Source organism: Erpetoichthys calabaricus, chromosome 5 (assembly GCF_900747795.2).
Source record: "Erpetoichthys calabaricus chromosome 5, fErpCal1.3, whole genome shotgun sequence".
Classification (NCBI taxonomy): Eukaryota; Metazoa; Chordata; class Cladistia; order Polypteriformes; family Polypteridae; genus Erpetoichthys; species Erpetoichthys calabaricus.
In genome coordinates this window covers 108784924-108801358 of record NC_041398.2, presented here as the reverse complement: position 1 = coordinate 108801358, position 16435 = coordinate 108784924, and the positions used below count along the sequence as shown (strand labels likewise).

At 38.8% G+C, this 16435-nt stretch overlaps 1 long non-coding RNA gene across 2 annotated transcripts in view; it reads left to right on the top strand.

Annotated features, from left to right (window-relative positions):
* Positions 1-16435, top strand: part of LOC127527950 (uncharacterized) — a 140933-nt gene that overhangs the window by 50981 nt on the left and 73517 nt on the right. The window contains exon 1 of one of the 2 annotated variants that reach the window (XR_007935139.1): positions 8405-8503. The exons of the other annotated variant lie outside the window; for it this stretch is intronic. This is a non-coding gene — a long non-coding RNA (uncharacterized LOC127527950). Of the gene's footprint in view, positions 1-8404; positions 8504-16435 lie in introns of those variants that run through there. 2 annotated transcript variants of the gene reach the window in all.

Genomic DNA, 16435 nt, shown 5'->3' with positions numbered 1-16435 from the left:
CGTTATGCTTGGTATGTGGGGAAAAGCTGTCCAACAGTGCCATGGTTCCTAGCAAACTTAAACGCCATCTCCAAACAAAACACCTATCACTTCAAAATAAGAACACAGACTATTTTATTCAACTTCGTGAACAGAATGAGAAACAGGCAGCTTTAGTGAGGAAAACCACACAGATGAATGTGAGAGCTCTCAAAGCTAGCTACCAAGTTGCTGAACTCATCGCCAAATCAAAACAGCCACACACGGTGGCAGAGACATTAATACTACCTGCCTGCAAAATCATTGTAAATGAGATGCTCGGCCCTGGCGCTCTTAAAGAAATAGCCCAAGTCCCTCTCTCAAATAATACAATTGCCAGACATATTGATGACATGTCTACAGACATTGAAAGGATTGTTTTGGAAAAGTTGCATGTCAGTGAAATATTTGCATTACAACTCGATGAATCGCTCTCTTAGAATAAGAGAAATAACTATTACCGCATTTAATTCCCTTCTCCATCTCTTATTTACATATATATTTACTTCTCCTTTTCTTTTGTTTAATGTTGCCTTATTAAAAAGCCCTAAGCAATTTTCCTTTAGCTAAGCTCTCCTTCTCAGGGGTGGGGTTTGATTTGTCTTCAATTTTGTTGGGTTATAAATTGATCTATTTGTATGGAATGATTACAATGAAAATTAATAAAATAAAAATATATTACAACTCGATGAATCTATGGATATCAGTAGACATGCACAACATTTGGCAAATGTGCACTTTGTAGATGGAGACACCATCAGAGAAAATGTCCTGTTTTGCAAGGAATTGCCAGAAAGAACAACAGGAGAGGAAATTTTTTGAGTTGTATCAGAATACCTTGAACAAGGAGGACTTAAGTGGGACAACTGCATAAGTGTTTGCACTGATTTAGCAGCCGCCATGTTCAGGCGCACCAAAGGATTTACAAGCAGAGTGAAAGAGCAACATCCAGATGTTATTGCGATGTATTGTTTTCTGCACCGTGAGGCACTTGTTCCCAAGACATTACCAGCAGACCTAGCTCCTATATTGGACAATGTTGTGCGCATGATAACCTTTGTGAAGACAAGACCTTTAAAAAGTCGCATGTTTGCATCATTGTGTGAGGAAATGGGAGCAGAGCATAAAGTGCTATTGCTGTATACGGATGTCCGGTGGTTGTCCGTGGCAAAGTTTTAGCCCATGTGTATGAGCTGCGGGAAGAACTAAAAGTGTTTTTGACAAATGAGAGGTGTGATGACGCTAAGTTGCTTTCAAGTGATGAGTGGTGTGCAAGACTGGCATATCCGGCAGATATATTTCAACATTTGAATGACCTGAACACACGGATTCAAGACCGAAATGAAAACCTGCTCACAAGTGCAGATAAAATAAATGGATTTCATTCAAAGGTGCAGCTCTGGCAACAACATGTGGAAAGTGCCAACCTTGACATGTTCCTACACATCCAGAAATGGCAAGGTATCAACATTGCTGCACTGTTTGAGACAATAGGCAAGCATTTGAAAACTCTTGAACAGAAGTTGTCATTTTATTTTCCTTCAGTTTCCACTGATTGCCTTGACTGGGTTAGGAACCCATATAGCTCAACTGCAGTTGGAAAGGACATGACTTTGCAGGAGCAGGAAAAAAATAACTGTACTGAGAGAAAATCGTGGTTTAAAGCTGAGCTTTGCTGATCTACCTTTGGATAGTTTTTGGCTGACTGCTGCCAAAGGGGTTCCATATTCTGCTCCCTGCTCCCATTTTCCACAACCTACCTATGCGAGCTTGGCTTTTCAAGCATGACTGCTATTAAAACTAAAAAAAGAGAGAGATCTCAGCGTTGTGTTCAACTAAACAGGCCCAGGTTTCACAATCAGTAAGTAAACTGTGAGTAAATTGAAACTAGAAGATCATTATATTTCATTACATATACTTTTTCTGACATTTTTGTTTGGTGGTGCACTGTGGGATTTTTCTAACGTTAAATATGTGCCGTGGCTCAAAAAAGGTTGGGAAACACAGGGCTAGATGATGTGTGTAAATTAACTTTGGAAGTATGAAGGAGGCATACCATTCTCACCTTTATATTTGACAAAACTGCTTTGGAAATTGGCTAAAAACTTAACTGGAGCAGGCTTAAATGCCAGAGATGAATGATTATACCTATTATCTTTAGTTATAATTCATGTTACAATAATTTTACTGACTCTAAGGCAGAAGAAGAATAATATTAACAGCCCAAATGTAAAGCATTACAGCAGTCCATTCTGCTTAAATGAGTGTAGTAGCTTTTACTGTAACTTACAGAGCAGACAATTTTATTTCTGTAACTTATGAAATGGGAGAAAGCATAACATTTACATTCTGGTTTGATTAAGCAAGAATTAACTTTAAGAGTTCAGAGTTTAGAGTTGTCATTATTGTATTTCCATTTGCACTTAACTATTCAGTCAGTCATATAAATTGTGGTGAAACACTTTTTACTAGGATATGGGAATGTTTGTGTGCTTGTTCATTTATTACATTTGTTTTCCATTTTGTATGGCCTCATTCTCTTGTTAATAACATCAATAGGGGCATCACAGACTATGTATTGTTATGGCTTTGCAGAATCAGTAAGTGAAGCCAGCTCTTTCAACCGCTGTATTGGGCTTCTATTTAGCCTCCTTTTTTAGGTTATGTAAGGTGTTCTAGAAGCAACTAGTGTTTTGTGTGTCTCAGTGTTATTGTAGCTATTTAAACTTTGTGGAATATGGCCGGCAGTTCATCCCAGCCAATACCCCCGAGCCGCCAGGTGGAGCTCTCCCTGCAGCATGGAGGTGCCCCGAAGGCCAGCAGGGAATCCTGGACAATGGGGTTTTTATCCACAGCCCTGCTGGATACCATGGGGGCCGCTAGAGGATGCTGCCAAGAGGTCCAAGGATTATTACGTGCCCTACGCCCTGGAAGTACGTCTTAGCCACAGGAGAAGATCATCCGAAGGCTCTGCGAGATGCAGAAGAGAATCCCGAGGACGGTGTTGTGCTCTTGTTCGGGCAGACGAACAATACAGAGGACTTCCGCATATCGGGTGCCAGCGAGGGACATGTGACCCACCCTGAAGGATTGGGGAAAGGAGGAGGTACGGGTCCTACTACTTTCGACTTCGCCCACACGAAGACGGACTTGGTTTTTCCGAAGAGGAAAAGGGAAGGCGAGCGAAGCACCACTCTCCCTACAAAACGGTAAGGAAGTCCAGGAAATGATTGATCGGTCCTTCGATAAATTGAGACAGACGGATCGCAATCAGCCAAAAGCGGCACCGCTGACCTCCGAAAAGAACTCCAAATCCCAGGCTCCCTTGCGGAACCCATCAGAGCACGTGCCAGGAGCGGGCATGCTCATTGGCTCCCAGCCGGAGGGTAAGGCTAGTGATCTCCTGAGCATACCTCTGGCTGAATTAAATAACTTTTTGGATGTGCACGAGCTGGAGAATTTGATTCAGCCCGTGCACAGTTTCTTGCAGATTGTGGCAACAATAAAGAAGATTGTTGGAGAGCTGGGAGCAGCGGCTGAAGCACCGTTAAGAAAGGTAGACGAGTACCTGCGGCGATTTGATCGGGAGCCTCCCGTCATGATAAATGCGGTGGTACAGGTGAGTTCAACCGGTACCGTATATAATGAAATAGGGACGCAGTGTGAACCGGGCCCGCGATTATTTAGTAGCAGGTGCCAAGTCACTGTGAGCCCTAAAAAGGAATATGGTGTAATGACAGAAGGGGCGGGGGAAGCGCCGATCGAACCGGAGCAGCCGAAAAGTGCTGTCTCTCGGAGCGATGCGGTGCTGAAGACGCCGCCTCCAATTAGCTTAAGATTAAAGGACGTGCAGACAGCAAAAGGGCTCTCTTCCTCTAATAGAGAGACCCAAACTGTGCACAAGCCCCAGAGTAAAAAGGAAATCCCAAAAATAAAATGGGGGTCTCCTGATAAAGTAGAGCAGGGAACTGAGAGCTTAACTGCGGCTGTGGAACCCTCCTCATTGGACAAAGGGGCGGAGCGGAAGTTTCCTGACTGTTTCCAGTTTCGCAGAGGGAGACCAGTAGGAGAATGGCGGCTGTGTTACGAATGCCGCCGACCGGGCCACATATGGCAAAGTTGTCCTCGGAGGACAGGAGATCAGAGGTCCTTTTTATATAATATTCCTCCAAGGTTCTCCCGGGAGCTTTCTGGACGTCGCCAAGGCCCGACCAACACCTCCTCCTGGAGGAAGACCTCCCTCGCTAGGCTGTCCGTTCCGAATTATAATTCTTTACTTACTGGGGGGGCTTGGGGTATTGTGGAATATGGCTGGCTGTTCATCCCGGCCAATACCCCCAAGCCACCAGGTGGAGCTCTCCCTGCAGCATGGAGGTGCCCCGAAGGCCAGCAGGGAATCCTGAACAATGGGGTTTTTATCCACAGCCCTGCTGGATACCATGGGGGCCACTAGAGGATGCTGCAGGGAGGCCCAAGGATTATTACGTGCCCTATGCCCCGGAAGTACGTCTTAGCCACAGCGACAGGAGGAATGACATGCTTCCGGGATGAAGAAGAAGAGAACTTTTTATCTGACCCGGAAGTGTTGGAAAGTCACATGGACTGGGGAGTTGTAAACACTTCCGGGTCAGGGACTATAAAAGGACCATGGGAAATCCCAGACGGGAAGCTGAGCTGGGTGGAAGGGTGGCAACATGTCTGGGAGTGGAGGATTGTGATTATTGCATTGATTAGTGATTTATTGTATATGAGTATAGTGGAGTGGAGGGTTCTTGGTGCACATTATTATTATAAAATAAATAATAATTGGACTTTTATCTGGTGTCTGACGTTTGGTCTGAGGGTTCAAGGGGTCGACAGTGCCTCTAATTGTCACAACTTATATGTCACAGCAGCATGTTTGTGGGCCAGCAGAAATAAACTATTATATTATTTCTATTAATATTATTATTACATTATATTCTTGTTGAATGTAACAATGGTTATAAAAACAAACTATTAAAATACATCACAGAAGTCTAGACTACTATGCATTTGCTTAACTGTCTTCCCAAAGGGCTTTAAAAGACCCTAAAGTCCTACTGTCTACCACACAACTTGGTAATTTAATTCATGTGTCTATGATTCTCTGTGTAAAAAAAAACTTCCTAATGTTTGTGCGAAACTTTTCCAACTGTGTCTCCATGTTCTTGATCCACTGTACTAATTCCCTTCATAATTTAAAACACTGTCACACATGCATGTTTAGGAGACAATTAAAGGGCTTGAGTACATGTAATTCCATGCCGGACCAGGGGGTGGCGAAGTGCACTAATTCTACTTCTCGATCTTTTACAGACCATTCAAGGGAAATCCCGCCTGGCTCTGGGGCAGCCAACGACGTCACTTCCAGTTCCGGTCCTGATGACATCCCCTTCCCCTATATATATATTAGATATACATAAGCAATTCATTTGGGGGTCTGGAATGGATCAATCCTATTTACACCATTCCTTATTGGGTTATTTGACCAAATCGAAACTCGGCCAGCATTCTGGGAAGGATCAAGTTCATGTTCTGAGGTATCACAGGAAAAAAACTGCATGAGCTTCAGAATGCAGGTGATGTTCTAGTATCCTTCTGGAATGATTTAAAGTAATTCCCAATATGTTAGTAGGGCACCTCAACCATAACAAATAGCTGACTCTTTCAACCACAAGTTTGTGATTCTGGGGCACATGAAATCACTAGAATTATTGCAATTGTTCTAAAGAAGACATACAATGAAGAAGTAGATGACCCCAAGAAAAAAAGTTTGAAACACTAGAGTTATGTAGTGTGCTGTCTCCATTGGGGCTACTCTAACAGAGACTTTTTCAGTCTCTAGACAGTCACTAGACTGTGGCTCCAATGTGGGTCACTTCAGCAGAGAAGCAGTAATACTAATCTGGAAATCAATTCCTACAGCTGTAAAACAATAGCATTAACCTTTGTGCTGTACAATAGCTGTGTTTTTAGCTAAAAAGTAAAAGTGATAATTTTTCAGTGCACACCATCCTAAATGATAAACACTCCATTTGAGTAACATGAAGGGCAGTCAAAAATAAGAGTTTCACAAACACATTATTGGACTTTCCCTTCATAAAAGAGGCAATTTTGCTATGGTAGATTAATTTGTTGGTATCTTTTGTCCACCACTTTTTTGAAAAGCTGAAAGTAAATTACACTTCATGAGCCTTATTGTCTGTTCCACAATGAATATACTTAGGAAAGCAAAAGAGGTAACATTTTAATGGCATTCAAAAATACCATTCAATTCATATGTTATTGTCCCAAGTGTAAAATTTTGTTTGCCAGGAGGGTTATTATGAATCACAAAAACAATAGACTAAAATTAACAATCAGACTTTCTCAAACATAATGAATGTCATACAGTTATGTATATATTTTTATAAACTATTCTGAGTACACAATACCGGAAATAGCATCCATAGGGAGCACCGTTATGCTTTCTGCCATATTTTAAAGAAAACATTAAAATTAAAATGAACAAAAAATCATCAAGCAATTACTTTTATTCAGTATTTTCAGAATCATAAACTTTTAATTGTAACAGTTAGAATTATGAATGTAGTAGATGAGTGCTGAGTAAATGGTAAATGCTACTGTACGCATTACTTTTAAGTTGAATAATCTACAGGTTTTTTGTTGGCTCTTTATAATTTTGTTGTTCCCTTTCAATATTTGGTACATGTTATTTCAGTTGTTATTTTTTTAATTTTTGAATCAATATTCAAGTTTTTTAACCCTTACATACTATTCATATTTCATGCCTTCACAGTATGATCAAAGTTGACCCGGGCCAAGATTTCCCTCATAATAAGAGTCTATACTGAAATTTTGTACTACAGATGTATTTAGAATGCATAAATAGCCTATCTGACATTAATAAATGAATGATTAATCCTTAATTAATGTTTCAGACAGCAGGGAGAGTGTATTTTTTAACTATTGAAGAAAAATGTCTACTATCACACAATGTAATCTCATGTTTTACCTAAGACATGAAAAAAAGCCATGATTTAAATATATTTTATTGAAAGTGAAAATGGCAAGAACATTCTGGAACTGTTGGGCTTATTATATAACCATGTATAACCATTACAACTGTTAAACACTCTCCTCACTGCTATATCATAAAAAAATCCTGATAACTACCATCTGTAATTATCAATATTAATTCAACTTTAATACTTAGAACACAAAACATAAAAAATTGGTTATTGCAAAGTAGTGTCTGAATTCAAAGCATGGTAGACCAAGCTGTTTCTAATGAGTTTGCAGGCAGTTTGTGTGAGGAACTTGCAGATTTGGTTGCGACTGCTGATCCTAATGTGATGTAGGAGACCTTTTGTGACAAGACCCTGAAGGTTGCTGAGGGTTGTTTTGGTGTTACCGATGTTCCCAGAAGAAGGTGTTTCATCTCGCAGGGCACCCTGGATATAATATAGCGCACGGCTCAATGGCAACTCTGGTCTGTACTGGGAACAGAAAAGGAGGGCTGCGAGGGCTCTGAGGGCAGATAAAGAGGCATTTGTTAGAGGAATCTGTGAGCAAGTGACACACCAACTACAGGGGGATAACACTGCTCTCAGTGCCGGGTAAGGTCCTTGCTAGGGTTGTCCTCAACAACAACAACATCAACAACATTTATTTATATAGCACATTTTCATACAAAAAATGTAGCTCAAAGTGCTTTACATAATGAAGAAAAGAAAAATAAAAGACAAAGTAAGAAATTAAAATAAGGCAACATTAATTAACATAGAATAAGAGTAAGGTCCGATGGCCAAGGAGGACAGAAAAAACTAAAAAAAATTCCAGACGGCTGGAAAAAAAAAAAAAAATCTGCAGGGGTTCCAGGCAACGAGACCACCCAGTCCCCTCTGGGCATTCTACCTAACATAAATGAAATAGTCCTCTTTCTATTTAGGGTTCTCACGGAAGGACTTGATGATGATGGTCATGCAGACTTCTGGCTTTTAATCCATCAATGTTGGAACCGCCAGGCAGGCCACCACCTCAAAGAAACCGGAAAAAGAAACAGAAGAGAGAGTAGGGGTTAGTACGGATTTTAAAGCCACCATGAATAGTTATTATAATGAATTGAATATACCAAGTATCAGGATTAAATTACAGTGAAATTATGAGAAGGCCATGTTAAAATAATGTGTTTTCAGCAGTTTTTTGAAGTGCTCCACTGTACTAGCCTGGCGAATTCCTATTGGTAGGCTATTCCAGATTTTAGGTGCATAACAGCAGAAGGCTACCTCACCACTTCTTTTAAGTTTTGCTCTCGGAATTCTAAGGAGACATTCATTTGAGGATCTGAGATTATGATTTGGAATATAAGATGTCAGACATTCCAATATATAAAATGGGGCGAGATTATTTAAGGCTTTATAAACCATAAGCAGAATTTTAAAGTCAATCCTGAATGACACAGGTAACCATTGTAGTGACATCAAAACTGGAGAAATGTGCTCGGATTTTCTTTTCCTAGTTAGGATTCTAGCAGCTGCATTCTGCACTAGTTGCAAACAATTTATGTCTTTTTTGGGTAGTCCTGAGAGGAGTGCGTTACAGTAATCTAGTTGACTGAAAACAAACGCGTGAACTAATTTCTCAGCATCTTTCAATGATATAAGAGGTCTAACTTTTTCTATGTTTCTTAAGTGAAAAAATGCTGTCCTAGTGATCTGATTAATATGCGATTTACAATTCAGATTACAGTCAACAATTACCCCTAAGCTTTTTACCTCCGTCTTGACTTTTAATCCTAATATATCCAGTTTATTTCTAATAGCCTCATTGTATCCATTATTGCCAATCACTAAGATTTCAGTTTTCTCTTTATTTAGCTTTAGAAAATTACTATTCATCCATTCAGAGATACAAGTAAGACATCGTTAGTGAATCAAGAGAATCGGGGTCATCAGGTGCTATTGATAGGTACAGCTGTGTGTCATCAGTATAGTTGTGGTAGCTCACGTTGTGCCCTGAGATAATCTGACCTAACGGAAGCATGTAGATTGAAAAGAGCAGCGGACCCAGGATAGAGCCTTGTGGAACACCATATTGGATATCATGTGTCCTTGAGTTGTAATTACCACAACTAACAAAGAATTTTCTCCCTGCCAGGTAGGATTCAAACCAATTTAAGACACTGCCAGAGAGGCCCACCCATTGACTAAGGCAATTTCTAAGAATATTATGATCAATGGTGTCAAATGCGGCACTCAGATCTAAGAGGATGAGAACAGATAAATGGCCTCTGTCTGCATTTACCCGCAAGTCATTTACTACTTTAACGAGTGCAGTTTCTGTGCTGTGATTTGTTCTAAAACCTGACTGAAATTTATCAAGAATAGCATGTTTATTGAGGTGGTTACTTAACTGCATAATGACTGCCTTCTCTAAAATTTTACTTAAGAATGGTAGGTTAGAGATGGGTCAAAATTTTCAAGAGCAGAGGGGTCAAGATTATTTTTCTTAAGTAGGGGTTTAACTACAGCAGTCTTAAGACAGTCTGGGAAGACCCCCGTATCTAATGACGAATTTACTATGTCAAGAATATTATCAACTAGCAAAATACCCGCGCTTCGCAGCGAAGTAGTGTGTTAAAGAGGTTATGAAAAAGAAAAGGAAACATTTTAAAAATAATGTAACATGATTGTCAATGTAATTGTGTTGTCATAGTTATGAGTGTTGCTATACACACACACATAAACATATATATACATATATACATATCTACATATAGACATATGTACATATATATATACATATACACATCCACATATATATATATCAACATATATATATACACACATACATACACACATATGTACATATACACATACATAGATACATATACATATATACATATACACATACATAGATAGATACACACACATACATATATATATACACACATACATACATAGATACACACACACAGACACATATATATACATATATATTTACATATCTACATATATACACATATCTACATATATATATACACATCTACATATATATACATATATATATATACATATCTACATATATATCTAGACATACATACAAAAATACATTGACAGATATATATATACATATGTACATATATATATATATATATATGTAATTGTGTTGTCACTGTTATGAGTGTTGTTGTCATATATATATATATATATATATATATATATATTATATATATATATATATATATAATATACACACACACACATAAACATATATATACATATATGTACATATACACATATATATATACATATACACATCTACATATATATACAAATATATATATATATATATATATATATATATATACACACATATCACACATATATATACACATACATATACACACATATACATATATATATACACATACATATACACACATATACATATATACATATACATACATACACATACATATATATATACACACATACATACATACACACACATATATATATATTTACATATCTACGTATATATACACATATCTACATATATATACAAATATATATATATATATATATCTACACATATATACACATATATATACATATCTACATATATCTAGACATACATATATACATACATACATTGACATATATATGTATATATATATATATATATATATATATATATATATATATATATATATACATGGAAGAGAAGGTCTGTGATACGGTTTGCATATTTGGATCTCCAACTGCAAATTATATATATATATATATATATATATATATATATATATCAAATGAATGTCAACCTTTTGTAGGGTCTGTCCCTGAGACTTATTAATTGTCATTGCGAAGCAGAGCCTTAGTGGAAATTGGAGGCGTTTGAATTGAAATGGGAGATCAGAGGGTATAACGGGGATGCGAGGAATAAAAACTCTCTCCCCTGAGCCACCGCCAGTAAAAATAGTTGCCTGAATGAGGTTCTTTTGCAGACACGTGACCAGAAGTCTCGTGCCGTCACAAAGTTTCAGTGGCTGTACGCAAATCCACAATCGGTTTCATATTGTTTTCGTACATTAGCAGTTAGGTAATGTGTTTTTGAATAGGTTTGATTCATGGAAGTGATCACTCCTGGTGCGTTCAGTCACTTCACGTGAGCCGCTCTCTTGTGTGATGTTGCGATGTCCACGGGTTTATTTAATGTTAGCTAAGACCCGGCAGTTAAAAGTTTCTCGATACAGCAATTTTAACTCAGTCACAAAGTGATCCAAACTGTCGTTTAAACCTCGTGTCTTCTCATTAAACTTGTATCTCGCGAATATGGCATTGCAAACGGCAGCGGGTCAGTTCACGTGCTTACATGGGAGGCGTGATGACGCGATATATTTTGATATATATCAAAATACCCCGCGCTTCGCAGTGGCGAAGTACTGCTTTAAATTTTTATTAAGAAGAAAAGTAAACCTTTTTAAACTGAGGGAAAATGAATCAATAATTATTTGTTATGGATCTATTTGTATAGTACGTTGTCAGTTCTCCCCTCTGGTTGTAATATGACGAAGCTGTGTGCTGAGCTTACTGTTGAGCATGCAACGTACAGTTGGCCATGTGAAAAGCAGTCCTGCCTCAAATCAATGCCAACCTTTTGTGGGGTCTGTCCCTGAGACTTATTAATTGTCATTGCTAATCAGAGCCTTAGTGGAAATTGGAGGTGTTTGAATTGAAATGGGAGATCAGAGGGTATAACGGGGATGCGAGGAATAAAAACTCTCTCCCCTGAGCCACCGCCAGTAAAAATAGTTGCCTGAATGAGGTTCTTTTGGAGACAAGTGACCTGAAGTCTCGTGCCGTCACAAAGCTTCAGTGGCTGTACGGAAATCCACAATCGGTTTCATATTGTTGTCGTACCTTATCAATTGTGTAATGTGTTTTTTGAACAGGTTTGATTCATGGAAGTGATCACTCCTGCTGCGTTCAGTGACTTCACGTGAGCCGATCTCTTGTGTGATGTTGCGATGTCCAGGGGTTTATTTAATGTTAGATAAGACCCGGCAGTTAAAAGTTTCTCGCTACAGCAATTTTAACTCTGTCACAAAGTGATCCAAACTGTCGTTTATACCTGGTGTCTTCTCATTAAACTTGTATCTCGCGAATATGGCATTGCAAACGGCAGCGGGTCAGTTCACGTGCTTACTTTGGAGGCGTGATGACGCAATATATTTTGATATATATCAAAATACCCGCGCTTTGCAGCGGCGAAGTACTGCTTTAAAATTTTTATTAAGAAGAAAAGTAAACCTTTTTAAACTGAGGGAAAATGAATCAATAATTATTTGTTATGGATCTATTTGTATAGTACGTTTTCAGTTCTCCCCTCTGGTTGTAATATGACGAAGCTGTGTGCTGAGCTTACTGTTGAGCATGCAACGTACAGTTGGCCATGTGAAAAGCAGTCCTGCCTCAAATCAATGCCAACCTTTTGTAGGGTCTGTCCCTGAGACTTATTAATTGTAATTGCGAAGCAGAGCCTTAGTGGAAATTGGAGGCGTTTGAATTGAAATGGGAGATCAGAGGGTATAACGGGGATGCGAGGAATAAAAACTCTCTCCCCTGAGCCACCGCCAGTAAAAATAGTTGCCTGAATGAGGTTCTTTTGGAGACACATGACCTGAAGTCTCGTGCCGTCACAAAGTTTCAGTGGCTGTACGGAAATCCACAATCGGTTTCATATTGTTGTCGTACCTTATCAATTGTGTAATGTGTTTTTTGAACAGGTTTGATTCATGGAAGTGATCACTCCTGCTGCGTTCAGTGACTTCACGTGAGCCGATCTCTTGTGTGATGTTGCGATGTCCAGGGGTTTATTTAATGTTAGATAAGACCCGGCAGTTAAAAGTTTCTCGCTACAGCAATTTTAACTCTGTCACAAAGTGATCCAAACTGTCGTTTATACCTGGTGTCTTCTCATTAAACTTGTATCTCGCGAATATGGCATTGCAAACGGCAGCGGGTCAGTTCACGTGCTTACATGGGAGGCGTGATGACGCGATATATTTTGATATATATCAAAATACCCGCGCTTTGCAGCGGCGAAGTACTGCTTTAAAATTTTTATTAAGAAGAAAAGTAAACCTTTTTAAACTGAGGGAAAATGAATCAATAATTATTTCTTAAGGATCTCTTTGTATACCATGTTGTCAGTTCGCCCTTCCGGTTCTAATATGACCAAGATGTGTGCTGAGCTTACTCTTGAGCATGAAATCTAACGTGGTTTGTGCCCTTCAGAATGAAAAACAGTTTGCATTCACCTTTTTAATAAAAGGCGAGCTTTTAAGCCTGAGAAATCACCCCGTAAATGCACACGTTTAATTGCACATGTGTTAATATCTATGCTTACACAGTATTAAAAGACACTCAACAACGGAGACTTATTAATTGTCATTGCTAAGCAGAGCCTTAGTGTAAATTGGAGGCGTTTGAATTGAAATTGGAGATCAGAGGGTATAACGGGGATGCGAGGAATAAAAACTCTCTCCCCTGAGCCACCGCCAGTAAAAATAGTTGCCTGAATGAGGTTCTTTTGCAGACACGTCACCTGAAGTCTCGTGCCGTCACAAAGTTTCAGTGGCTGTACGGAAATCCACAATCGGTTTCATATTGTTGTCGTACCTTATCAATTGTGTAATGTGTTTTTTGAACAGGTTTGATTCATGGAAGTGATCACTCCTGCTGCGTTCAGTGACTTCACGTGAGCCGATCTCTTGTGTGATGTTGCGATGTCCAGGGGTTTATTTAATGTTAGATAAGACCCGGCAGTTAAAAGTTTCTCGCTACAGCAATTTTAACTCTGTCACAAAGTGATCCAAACTGTCGTTTATACCTGGGTGTCTTCTCATTAAACTTGTATCTCGCGAATATGGCATTGCAAACGGCAGCGGGTCAGTTCACGTGCTTACATGGGAGGCGTGATGACGCGATATATTTTGATATATATCAAAATACCCGCGCTTTGCAGCGGCGAAGTACTGCTTTAAAATTTTTATTAAGAAGAAAAGTAAACCTTTTTAAACTGAGGGAAAATGAATCAATAATTATTTCTTAAAGATCTCTTTGTATACCATGTTGTCAGTTCGCCCTTCCGGTTCTAATATGACCAAGATGTGTGCTGAGCTTACTCTTGAGCATGAAATCTAACGTGGTTTGTGCCCTTCAGAATGAAAACAGTTTGCATTCACCTTTTTAATAAAAGGCGAGCTTTTAAGCCTGAGAAATCACCCCGTAAATGCACACGTTTAATTGCACATGTGTTAATATCTATGCTTACACAGTATTAAAAGACACTCAACAACGGAGACTTATTAATTGTCATTGCTAAGCAGAGCCTTAGTGTAAATTGGAGGCGTTTGAATTGAAATTGGAGATCAGAGGGTATAACGGGGATGCGAGGAATAAAAACTCTCTCCCCTGAGCCACCGCCAGTAAAAATAGTTGCCTGAATGAGGTTCTTTTGCAGACACGTCACCTGAAGTCTCGTGCCGTCACAAAGTTTCAGTGGCTGTACGGAAATCCACAATTGGTTTCATATTGTGAATTTCCCATTGGGATTAATAAAGTATCTATCTATCTATCTATTGTTTTCGTACCTTATCAATTGTGAAATGTGTTTTTTGAATAGGTTTGATTCATTGAAGTGATCACTCCTGCTGCGTTCAGTCACTTCACGTGAGCCGCTGTCTTGTGTGATGTTGCGATGTCCACGGGTTTATTTAATGTTAGCTAAGATCCGGCAGTTAAAAGTTTCTGGCCACAGCAATTTTAACTCTGTCCCAAAGTGATCCAAACTGTCGTTTATACCTGGTGTCTTGTCATTAAACTTGTATCTCGCGAATATGGCATTGCAAACGGCAGCGGGTCAGTTCACGTGCTTACATGGGAGGCGTGATGACGCGATATATTTTGATATATATCAAAATACCCGCGCTTTGCAGCGGCGAAGTACCACTTTAAAATTTTTATTAAGAAGAAAAGTAAACCTTTTTAAACTGAGGGAAAATGAATCAATAATTATTTCTTAAGGATCTCTTTGTATACCATATTTTCAGTTCACCCTTCCGGTTGTAATATGACCAAGCTGTGTGCTGAGCTTACTCTTGAGCATGAAATCTAACGTGGTTTGTGCCCTTCAGAATGAAAACAGCATTTACCTTTTTAATAAAAGGCGAGCTTTTAAGCCTGAGAAATCACCCTGTAAATGCACACGTTTAATTGCACATCTGTTAATATGTATGCTTACACAGTATTAAAAGACACTCAACAATTAACGTCATTTACCTTCGTTCCCGCGTTTGACTCGTGCTGTAAATCTCTTCCTTGTTTTCACTTCACGTGATCACGTAGGAGGCGTAATACGTGATGACGTGATACGTGACTCCGCCGCCTCCATTAGAGTATATGGACAAAAAACAGGTTCCAGTTATAACCATTACGCGTAGAATTTCGAAATGAAACCTGCCTAACTTTTGTAAGTAAGCTGTAAGGAATGCGCCTGCCAAATTTCAGCCTTCTGCCTACACGGGAAGTTGGAGAATTAGTGATGAGTGAATCAGTCAGTCAGTCAGTCAGTCAGTCAGTGAGGGCTTTGCCTTTTATTAGTATAGATTAGCACGTCGGATAGTTCTTTGAAAAAATTTGTTGGTATTGGGTCAAGGGCGCAGGTGGAGGGTTTCAGTTGAGAAATTATTTTATGTAAATCAGGTAAATCTATCCTAGTGAAAGAGTTTAATTTGTTTACAACGGAATACTGGGGTTTAGGAGGATCCTTAGTGTTGGGAAGATATACTATGTTATTTCTAATATCATTAATTTTTTGATTGAAAAATACAGCAAAAGCCTCACAAGTTTTACTGGAAGTACTTAGGAGGCATTCCTTTGAGTTACCTGGGTTTAGCAAATGATCAATTGTCGAGAATAAGACTCTGGGATTACTAGCATTGTTATTTATAATCTTAGAGAAATATCAGCGCCTCTCAAGACGGACTGTGTTATTGTATTCTGTTATTTTTACTTTTAATATTTCATAGTGGATAGTTAGTTTAGTCTTCCTCCATTTACGCTCAGCTCTACGGCATGTTCTCTTTAAATCAGACACTCTTTGGGTCTTCCATGGTATAACAATGCTAGAAGATTTTTTAACTGTCTTTACAACTATGTCAACAGCAGCTCTCACTTTAGTATTAAATCTTTCCACCTTATTATTTACATTATCCTCGCTATTATAGTTGGCACTATAAACGGATTGATTGTTTAGAATCAATGTGCTTCTCATGAGTGTTTTCTAACATTATTTCTAAATTAAAAAGTAGAAGAAAATGGTCTGATAC